Source organism: Pseudopipra pipra, chromosome 4 (genome assembly GCF_036250125.1).
Source record: "Pseudopipra pipra isolate bDixPip1 chromosome 4, bDixPip1.hap1, whole genome shotgun sequence".
Classification (NCBI taxonomy): domain Eukaryota; kingdom Metazoa; phylum Chordata; class Aves; order Passeriformes; family Pipridae; genus Pseudopipra; species Pseudopipra pipra.
The window spans coordinates 30,162,800-30,173,163 of NC_087552.1; positions in this window are offsets into that span (position 1 = coordinate 30,162,800).

Consider the following 10,364-nt stretch of genomic DNA (forward strand, 5'->3'; position numbering starts at 1 on the left):
AACCTTTCAGCAGGAGCCAAATACCTAATGAGGTGACATCACTGGGAGGCTGCGGAAACCCCCCTCCCTGTGTCATCTGGCCAACTTCAAAGAGAGCTATGCTGTACTGCTGGGCAGCAGGTGCAGACGGGGCCAGCCTCCCTGGCTGGCAAAGTAGCAATTTCTCCTAAACTGGGGAAAGCAAATGTTTTTTTTCCTAGATGCAAAAACAGCTGGAGAATGCAAACTACGTCAGGAATTGTTGAAGGACTGTAAAGATACTCTGTTGGATATTTAAATGGAGTATCTAAAGAGTATCTCTGATCTGTTCCTCTAACAACCTTTCTGGCCTTCACAGCAGAGGTTTGATGTGTGTGCTGGATGTGCCTTGCCACTCTCCTTACTAACATGCCTGCGAGGGGTGTCCAGCGAGACCAGAGTAGGGCCACAAAGATGATCTCAGAGAGGGCTGGAGCACCTCTCCTATGAAAACAGGCTGAGAAAGTCGGGGTCGTTCAGCATGAGGAAGAGAGGGCTCTGAGGAGACCTTATAGCACATTCCAGTACATGAAGGGGGCTTATAAAAAAATGGGAGTGACTTTTACACAGGGAGATAGGGACAGGACAAGGGGATATAGTTTTAAACTAAAAGAACAGAGATTTAGATTAGGTGTTAGGAAGATATTCTTTACTCAGAGGATGGTGAGACACTGCAACAGGTAGCCCAGAGGAACTGTGCATGCCCCATCCCTGGAAGTGTTTAAGGCCAGGTTGAATGGGGCCCTGAGCAACCTGATCTAGTGGGTGGCATCCCTGCCCATGGCAGGCGAGTTGGAACTGGATGATCTTTAACATCCCTTCCAAACCTATAGTTCCAGGGCTCTGTGACAGGCGCACACCATTGCCCTTCAGTTTAAAGTGCCACCACGGTTCTGTCACAAGTCAGCTCTTTGCATCTTTTTTTCAGTGTCTGATGAAGACCAGTGGTGATCTGGGCTTTACAATGGAGGGGTTTTTTAGTGTAAAAGTGGCCCCTTTCAACACTTCAGTGCTTTTTTTTACCTGAAATATGGTTCTTCAGCTCTCAGAAGGCTTCTGAGTAAAACTTGTCAAAGCACATAAATAACCTAAAAACCTAACTTACTTTCAATAAGGTTTCATTTTCTAAGTTGTTTTAAAGAAGTTTTCTTGCTTCCCACCTCTTTTGAAAACAAAATTAATGCCTTTTATATTTTATATTCAGAGAAGAGTTTCCTCATTGTGTATTTTTTCCTCAAAGATTCGTTCATTAGCAGTTACAGAAATGCCAAGAGTGCTTGCAAATCTTGCCAACTGGCCCTACTTCTACTTGGGTATTTCTGTTTCCCAAGGGCAAGCTTCTTTCTCCAGCCTCCATATATGCCTGTCTGTCATTTTCTTCATCCGGAAAAGGAATTCTGTAATACAGGCATCTTATATTATGAATTTATATATATTTATATATATTATGCTACGGCTTTATTTGAAAGAGGTTGCTCTAAAACCTTAACCTGAGGTCTTTTGCCGAAGCATCGCACTCTTGCAATGTCAATGTGTCTTTCCTCCTGCTTCACTGCTCCCAGGATACCCATAGTTTGGAGCCGGGTGCTTGGATCACAGCCATGCTCTGGTATTAATATAGGCTACAGCTCTGAGCTACTCCTCAGGAAGAGAAACTTGAGCTCATGGGAGGATAGACTCACATCAAAGCTTTGCCCTTCCGAAATATATGGATGCTATTGGCTCAGGCTACTTGGCTCTGAAAAATATAATCCAACTGTAGTCCAGCTTCTGTAAGTAGTGACATTGCTGTTGCCTGCCCCTCTTCCTGTAGAACTTGCCCTATTTGCAGACAGCTCTTTGCTCAACACTCCCCTTATGCCAGGCTGACACAAAAGACATGTTCCCTGGTGAAAAGCTCCTTTGACCTCCAAGTTGAACGTTGCTCCTAAGTCAAGTCTGAGCTGTTCATAAACCCCCTTAACTCTAGTGGCTGCCCCATCAGATTTATAGGTTAAAACTCAAGTTACGCTACTCTTTAGCTGTGCCAGAAGTCAAGTGCTGTTAGTTCTCCAGTGCTTTCCAAAAAAATCCCCCATGTGCACCCCAAAAAGTCTTAGCAGCACACGGAAGTGGCTACATCAATTATTTTGTGGTCGGGATGCTTTTGAGCAGCTTGAACATAGATAATTCTGCAGTGAATATGTATCATGAAAGAAATGATCCACATCAAAGCCTGTAATGTCTGAAAAAAAATGCAATAGTAAATAAAAACTTCTGCCAAAACAAGAAACTTGACGTTAGTACTCAGATGGATTGTTTCCATCCTGCATCAGCTGGGGAGCAGGGAGCTGAAACTGTGTTTGTAATAGAAAGCACACTTCAATAGTAACATCCAGCTGTTATAAAGGCACTGCATTCAGAACTGTTAAAGCATTTTAGATGACTTGAGGTTCCTATGGGAACTTTGGTTCTTTCCTTTGTGTATAATTTCACAATTGGATTTGACATAAGTGCCCTTTTAGGTTCATTGCCTGGAAGCGGGTTTTTTGTGCTCTCTGGTTTTCCTCATAATTTTTTTTTTCTGGTGACCAGATTGCTTAGGCTTGTCTAAAAGCACCACTATTAATGTTATCTTAATAGTATTTTAATCTTTATCACTTCAACAGAGATCTCTTTCACCTTTCAGAAACCAGTCTGACCAGATTTCTCAACTTTTGTACTCTGCAAGTAAGCCAATTTTCCGTAACTATGTTGATGTTGTAAAAAGGTGGTTATGGTTCCAGTGTTCTAAAACCCCTAAATATTAATTGCTTCACTGCCAGGCACAGACCCTACAAGCTCTTGCTTTAACAATACAATGTAGGCTCTGCTGAACTTCTAAAATGCTATTCAGAGCCTCACACCATATATATATACTTTGCAGTAATGTGCTCCAAGAGGAATCTCTTTTGGTGCTCGTGGAGAAAAAGCATTGCTGTCTGGGTTGAAAAAGGTCTCCATTTGTTTTGTTTTGCCTTATTTGCTAGTTACAAGACATCTCCTGTTTGAAGACCAGAATGGGCCAAAATTTCAAGCCCTATGCAGCATCACTCATATCTCAGAAATTCTGGCTTTAATACTTTTGAACAAACTCGTTCTGCATCTCATGATGACAGGAATCTAATAAATTATTTTTTTCAAAAAGTCAGTAAAATTCTGACTCATAGCTATGCCACTGTGGCACCTCCTCCCTCCTAACATGAAGGTTTCCTGTGCGGTGAACAGGATCAGAAGTACAACACATAGTAAAACTACCTCTCCAAAATGCTCCTCTGGTGAGCAGCACTGGCCTGTCCTACCTTGCAGGGTCAGCAGAAATGCCACATTAGCTCTTCTGCCTATAAGTGAGTGTAACACAGGGTCAGTGGAAGTGCCACGTTAGCTCTTCTGCCTAGAAATGAGTGTAATGCGGGTCAGTTTCAGGGAATACGAGTTTACAGAAGGTTATCCAAACTTAGCTTCTCACTCTTTGGTCTTTCAGAAAAGCACACAGAATAGATTGCATTTGTTATGGTGCTGCCTTCTTGGATAGCAGTTGATATTGCGAAGGGGCAAACTTTGGCAAAGCCATAATTTCATACAGTACAAAATATCATGCTCAAATAAGGCAAAGGGTCTTCAGCAAAGTATTTACTTAAAGTTATTTTTTATACTCACAGGGTATTTTTCTACAAGCAGTCAGGCTTAATATTTGTACCTATTTTTACATAGCCTTTTCAAAATATCTTTTGGCTTCTAACATATGGCTGTTACCAACTGCTGTGCCTGTGATTTTACCAAGCAGTAAATCCAGCGTTTGGGCTGCCACTGCCAGACTTAATCCACCACAGCCATCTGACTCAAAGCATGAACCTGGCACAAAACACATCCTGTCAAGTCCTGTTTGTTTCACGATGCTCTGAACAGTTAATTTTGCACCATCAGATTTTACACAGTTCCCATTTATGTGGACGGATTTCCAAATTATTTCAGTCCATGGAGGGAAGAGGTGGTAGGTACCGAGTGCTGTGGAAAATGTGCTCTCAAATTTGCAGCTGGACACTGTGCAGTCGGGTGTCAGGGCTAGGCACACAGCACCTAATCCTCTGCAGCAATTCTTGGCTTCTAAAACTAAAGTTGCCTGAGTAACTGTTTGGAGGGGGAGGGTAATGTTGTGCTTGGAATTACAGTGCCACAGCCTAAACAGAAGTGCAGCTGCAGTGACTCGCAAACTGTTTTGAAAAGCCTTTCTCATATGGGAACACTGGTGTAACTGGATCTGGAGCTGTACATCTTTTGTCTTGGGCAATGGCAGGGTAGGGAATGGTGTGCCTGGTGTTTGACAACAGTTCTCTGGGTGAGCAAGTGTTTTTTAAGCAGCAGTCCTCTGCTCTTTGCCGCTGGCTAATTGACAACAACAGGCATTATGTGGGGAGAAGAGATGATATAATGTACAATTACTGGGTAAGAGAAGGAGTAAGGGAGTAGGAAGGGCCCCTTTAGAAGGAACATGCAGTTGTGTGGTGGGGCTCAGCTGTTCTGACCACAGTCCTGCTTGGTTTCCCCTTCATTCCCAGGAAGTCAAACTCCATGCTGCATGTCTACTCTCAATAACTCCTGCTGTGAAAAGTTTGGTTTATTCACCTCAGGTTCAGAAATTCCACCTAACTTTCCTAAACACCTCTGGGTTTAAGCCACAGCCCTCTTGCTCCTGCTTCTCACCAGGCTTGCTATGCCCACTGGCTTGGAAGTGTCACTCAGCCAAACCCACTTGGGATGTTTACTCCATCTTTAATCGAGTCTGCTCTTCCTCTGTTCCCTCCTTCACCAAGTCTTTGCCCTATCTTCCCCAGAACAGCAGCTACTGCCTGTTCTTCTACCTGCTGCAAGCACGAGCTCACCCTCTGACAAGCAGGCAATATTTAACCCGAGTTGGACTCTCTGGAAGAGTTGTACCTTTCCAGTACCAGGGACAAAAGGGGTTTGAGATTGGACAATAGCAAGGAGAGGGTACTTTAAATCATGCACTATAACTAAACAACATCAAACGTTCACTCCAGCCCAGCTCTTCAATGTTTGGTGTTTCCACCAGTGCAACTATTCAGGGGAAAAAAAGTTGAAAACACAGCCTACATAAACGTATAAACCTTTCCACTTCACCTCCAGTAATAATTGTTCAGTCAACAGAAACAACATTTCACCAGCCTGAAATAATCCCTAAGAATCAGTGAAGTGTTATGAGCATTTTCCGGAGCACACTCTCTGTGCACTCTTCTGGAGTTGTACGGACTTTTCCAAAAGCTCAACTCTTCGCCATGCTGTACCTCTCCACACTGGAAAAGCTGCACCAGGAAGGACACAGTTACCAGGTGGACAAAGGCCCCCTAGGGTGTTACTTGCCTCTCAGTTCCCAGGTAAGTTATGGGGTTGCAACATGGTTTCAAGAGAGGTTTCACTGATGCAGCCACACCGATCACTACAACATTGGCTAATGCCCATGTTTAAGTGAGGCCTAAAGTTTCCTTTAAATATGGAAAATGTAGTGCTCTGGGCAGAAAAAGCAACTTTTATATTGCCCCCATTTTTTTCCTAATGGGAAGCCTGAAAACAAATGAACAAATAAACCAAACCAAACAGCCCAAAACTGACAGCTGTCCTTAACAGCTCCTCACCATTGACTCTGCAGGTAAGTCTCAGATCCGCCTTATGCCTCCCCTCTCATTCTTTTCTTTCGAGTATCTCTGCAGCTCATCTTGAGCTAACAAACTTCTGCCCACAAGGTAAGAAAGGAACTGGAAAAACCACCTCCCACCCATCTCTGCAGGGTGATCCCTCCCCCAGTCTTTTGTCTGAGGGACCTGCAGGAAGGGGATTGTGTCTTACTGAGGGCGAAACCGTGCCCAGTATGATGCGTTTCCTCTGCCAGTCTGAGCTGAGGTGCGGAGGCACTGCTGCAGTATAGGAAAATCACCAGTCCTGTTAACTCTGCCCTTGCCAGCTAGCCTGCTCGGAGGCTGCCTCTGGGACAGATGGTGCTGTCATCTGAACTCGGTGAGCTTCAGTAGCATGGTAAGTTGTTAAGGAAAAATGAGCTGGAAAAGCATATTGAAGAAAAATAGTGAAGAAAAAACAAAATGCAAGCTCTGTTTCATGCTAATAAAAATTATTTCTTCTCCCTACAGTTCTCACATGGCTTATAAAAGTAGACGTCCTGTCTCGGGTGGAAAGGTGTACTGAGATTTTATTTAACATCTATGAGGTCTTAAGATCTATCTTCTGTAGATCTAGTCGATATATGAACACTGTAATATAGCACATGCTGTAATATAACAGAGCTCCAGCTCCTGAAACACAAATGATTAATTAATAATTGGTTTTTTGTTTATTTACGATGCTCAGTAAAAATGTCAGTTGTCCGATATGTTGACTGTGGCTTTCTCCTGAATTCAGCTGGAAATCATGCCACTTACTGAGACAAGAAAACATGAAATTCTTAACATCCATGTTTCATATGTGAACTTTCCTGGAAGACAAGTCATGTTACCTGCCCTTGTCTGGCACTTTAAGAAATTAACACCTCTTTATCACTCTTGTCTGCAAAGTGCAAAGATGTCTGAATGCAGTAAGGACAACTGCCTATTGAAATCATCAGTCTAACAGAAATGCTGATGACAACTATGATAACTTCATTCAGAAGTTTGGTCTACATTTAAATTTTTTGCCAAGAACATATATTGGGACAGGAACACAAAATATTCTCTTCACAAAAAACTCTCTTCCCCCTACACCAACAAATGCTTTGGTGCAATTAGAGCTGCACTGTTTGCAGAATTTCAGTAAACTGTACTGGACAAAGAGTTTTTCAGTCAGCGTTACCCTTCTGTGCTAGAAGCTGTGCCTAGGATAAGTAGATCCTTATCCCTGTAGATAATGATATAAGAGCTATCATACTGCCTTGGAGGACAGCTCTGCCTACCCCAGTACCTCAACTCTGATGGAGGCCATTAAAACCTTCTGCTTCTGGAATTCAAGTCCTAGGGATTTTTGAGCCAGAAGTCATGTAATGGCTCAATCACTGACGTGTTGTTTTTATGTAAAATCACCCAATCGCTTCCTTCTCATCTTTAGTTTTGGCCTTTAAAACATGCTGCAGTAGGAAGTTTCATAAATCAGGCCTCTGTTTTGAGGTGCACCTTATCTCTGACCTGGCAAGATTGTGAAGATGTATGGTTAGGCCGTGCATTTGGGAGGTGAGCAAGAGAACAGTCAGGACAGCCTGACCCAGCAGCTGAATTAATACAGGGTCTTCATGAGCCACATGCAGACTAGGGGATGCAGCTCCTTCAGCGTGCTGCAGCCACAGTGCACAAGAACACCCTTCCATGTGCCGACTGGCTCCATCAGAGCATTCTACATCTCTTTTTAAAGCTCTCTTTTGCTGACTGTTCCATACCCTTGCTTTATTTGTCATTCCAGGACATAAAACATTCCTATAGCTCAGCTGTCTTCCCGTGCCTCTCCTGACATGCTGTCCAAAGGTCATCAAATACAATCTTCCCTCACCCACAGCCTCTTGGCTTGGAGGTCTGCCAAGCTGAGGCTAAGTGGTAGCACTCATTGCTCCGTGAGGCCTCTCAGGTGCTTAAGCAAACAAAGACTGGAGAGGAACAGATGCCTTGGTAGCACATTCAGGCTAGAAACACAATCTGGTTCCTGTCTGGGACTCTTTGCTCCCTACTCTGCTATGGCTGAATCCCGTTGGAGATGGTTTGTGCTGGGTTTCTCTCTCAGCTGCTGCAGAGTTCTGTTTCTCAGCTATATCCAAAGCAGCTTTGCAATGTAAAAGTCAGTATCTGCCCAAACACTTAACTTTCCTTTAGCAGCTACATCACCTGAGCTAAAGGGAATGTATTAGTATCTTGAGTAAAACTGGATTACCTGAATCAAGTGTGGTCTTCCTCCCATCACTTATGTTTGCACTGCTTCAGCTCTATACACATTCACTTAGTTACAGCCTAATCCCCAACTCCTTGTTAAAAAGGAAATAAATCCTTCCACCTGTTATGGAGGAGAGCATGTAGAATTAACCACCCGAGCCTGCCAAGACAGAATCACACTGCACTATGACCCAGGGGGCCTGGCTCGTTTTCTAATAGTCAGGATGTGGACACACGGTTTGCCTTCCTAAGGGAAAGAGCACTTCACTTCTGACAGTAGGTGTCAGCAGCAGATGACAATTTGTGCTGAATAGGATCTTCTTGACTCAAAGCTAAGACAAGTAAAACTTTCTGAGCTGTTTCAGCCTGACTGGAGCTTGATTTTTACCTCGGTTTCAGAAACAGCACAGATCAGTGTTTCTGTCTATGCTACAACCACATGAATTTCTGCACTGATCCAACTTCCCCTGTTACTGCTACCAATTCTTTGCAAACTGTGTATCAAACTAAAGACCCCTGAACAGGCTAGACTTTGTTGAACACCAAACCTGTTACAGTTCTAAGTCTCTCATTCTTGCCCAAGTGGTGCAGAAAGCACTGATGGAATTATTTAAATCCACATCAATAAAGTATTCCTCCAGCTCCTGGAGAAAGAATGTTGATAAAGTAATCCCAGCATGAAGGTCAGCTCTGCAAAATTGTTCCAACTCAGCATTTTATCTACATTCATTATACCTTTTTTTTCCTTTTCTTTTCCCCCCAACCATAATTGTTTTCTGTCCATTAAAGCAGATGTGATGCATTTACAGCTGCTAAATGACAGGAAAATGACCACAGGAGTTGACTGGAAGATGAGTAGCTACCATTATTCTGCAGAAGCACCAGCAAAAGGTATTTTGGATTGATGGTAATTCCAGTGCTGCCTCAATAAACACATCCCCACACACTAATTACAAGGACACAGAAGACATAGAGAGGAAGGCTAACAGGCAACGATGTCAGGGCTATGATTGCAAGGCTAAATCTCAGAGGATCCTGCACAGTGACATCCATATACAGTTGCAGAGCAAAGACTGCACAAGAATCTTGGTGCCAGGGAAGTCAAGGCAAATGCAGTAAATGAGCTAAAGTTCCTTGTACCATAACTCAGAGAACTTGGTCTTTAAGTAGACATGATTCGTCTCCACCAAAACTGGCAGTGGCTAGTTTGAAATCTGAATTCTGGTATGTCTTAGATGGTCCTCAGAGCAAAAGGTGTCAATACAAATTACCAGTAATTAATTGCTCGTAGGATTTCTTTAGATATGCAGGATAAACTTCTAAGCCCAGTAAAATAATCCTAGTACAACAGCTATTAGAGCTGCCTAGTATTTCCTGCTGTCATGTCAGAAGAGTGAACAAGCAGGACATAACGGGACACAGGCTTCCCCTGCAAGCCTGGCTTTGGCTGGTGCAGGTGTAAAGTTGCTACCCTTCATCATAGTTGCTTGGTGCTCTTTCCATTTCTGGCCTTCTCTGTTCATTCCAAGTCAAACTGCAGCGGGAAAGAAACGTGGACGCAGGGCCAAGTCCCCTTCCTTGTGCTTGGCACTAGCATTGTGGCATTTTCAGAAGGATCTGATATCTTTAAACATACATCTACCTACAGGATTTGCAATGGCATGCCTGTGGAGTGGCTGAGCTAGCACATCCTAGGCCAGCTTCCTAGTTATATTCTTAAGTTATTCCTAAGGTAGGATGCAGAGGATGTTTTCAGGTCTTCTCCTTGCTGCCAGTTCACCAGCCCTTAATCTGCTCCAATCGCCAGTTGCCAATACTGTACCCTGGACAAAAACGCTTCTCTGACAGAAGGCTAAAAAAAAACTTTTTCCACAGACATACTGCCCACACAGGTCAGTTCACAGCCTGACAGTTTGCTTGCTTGACTTCCACTCCATCTACTCCATCCATTCCCAGCTCAGTGCACTTTTTGCAAATGCTCGTCACTTTCTTGGTAAAAGAAACATTGACACTCACCAGGAACAGAAGGAACTACAGGATGGAAGACAGTGGGAGATAAGATATACAGGCCACATAAAGGTAGTCAGCTGATTATTTTCATTAGCACTGGTAAATCACAGCCGGAATAGAAACAGAGGTGTCAGAAAGTGAAGACTACTGCGTTTACATACAATATTAGGAAAGCAAGAGAATTGGCTGCAGAGGAAGGTTTCAGCAAAATATGCTGAGTGATAAAGAGCGTCTCCCACGCAGCACTCAACCTTGAACTGCCCCAATAGGTATTGAAGGAGAACCTGACATTATGTTTCATTAGATACAACAGCATTGTCCGTTGGTACAGATTCCATTGCTGTGAGATTTTTTAGCATTTTTGTGGTTTTGCTCATATACTTTAGTTCATAGGCAACT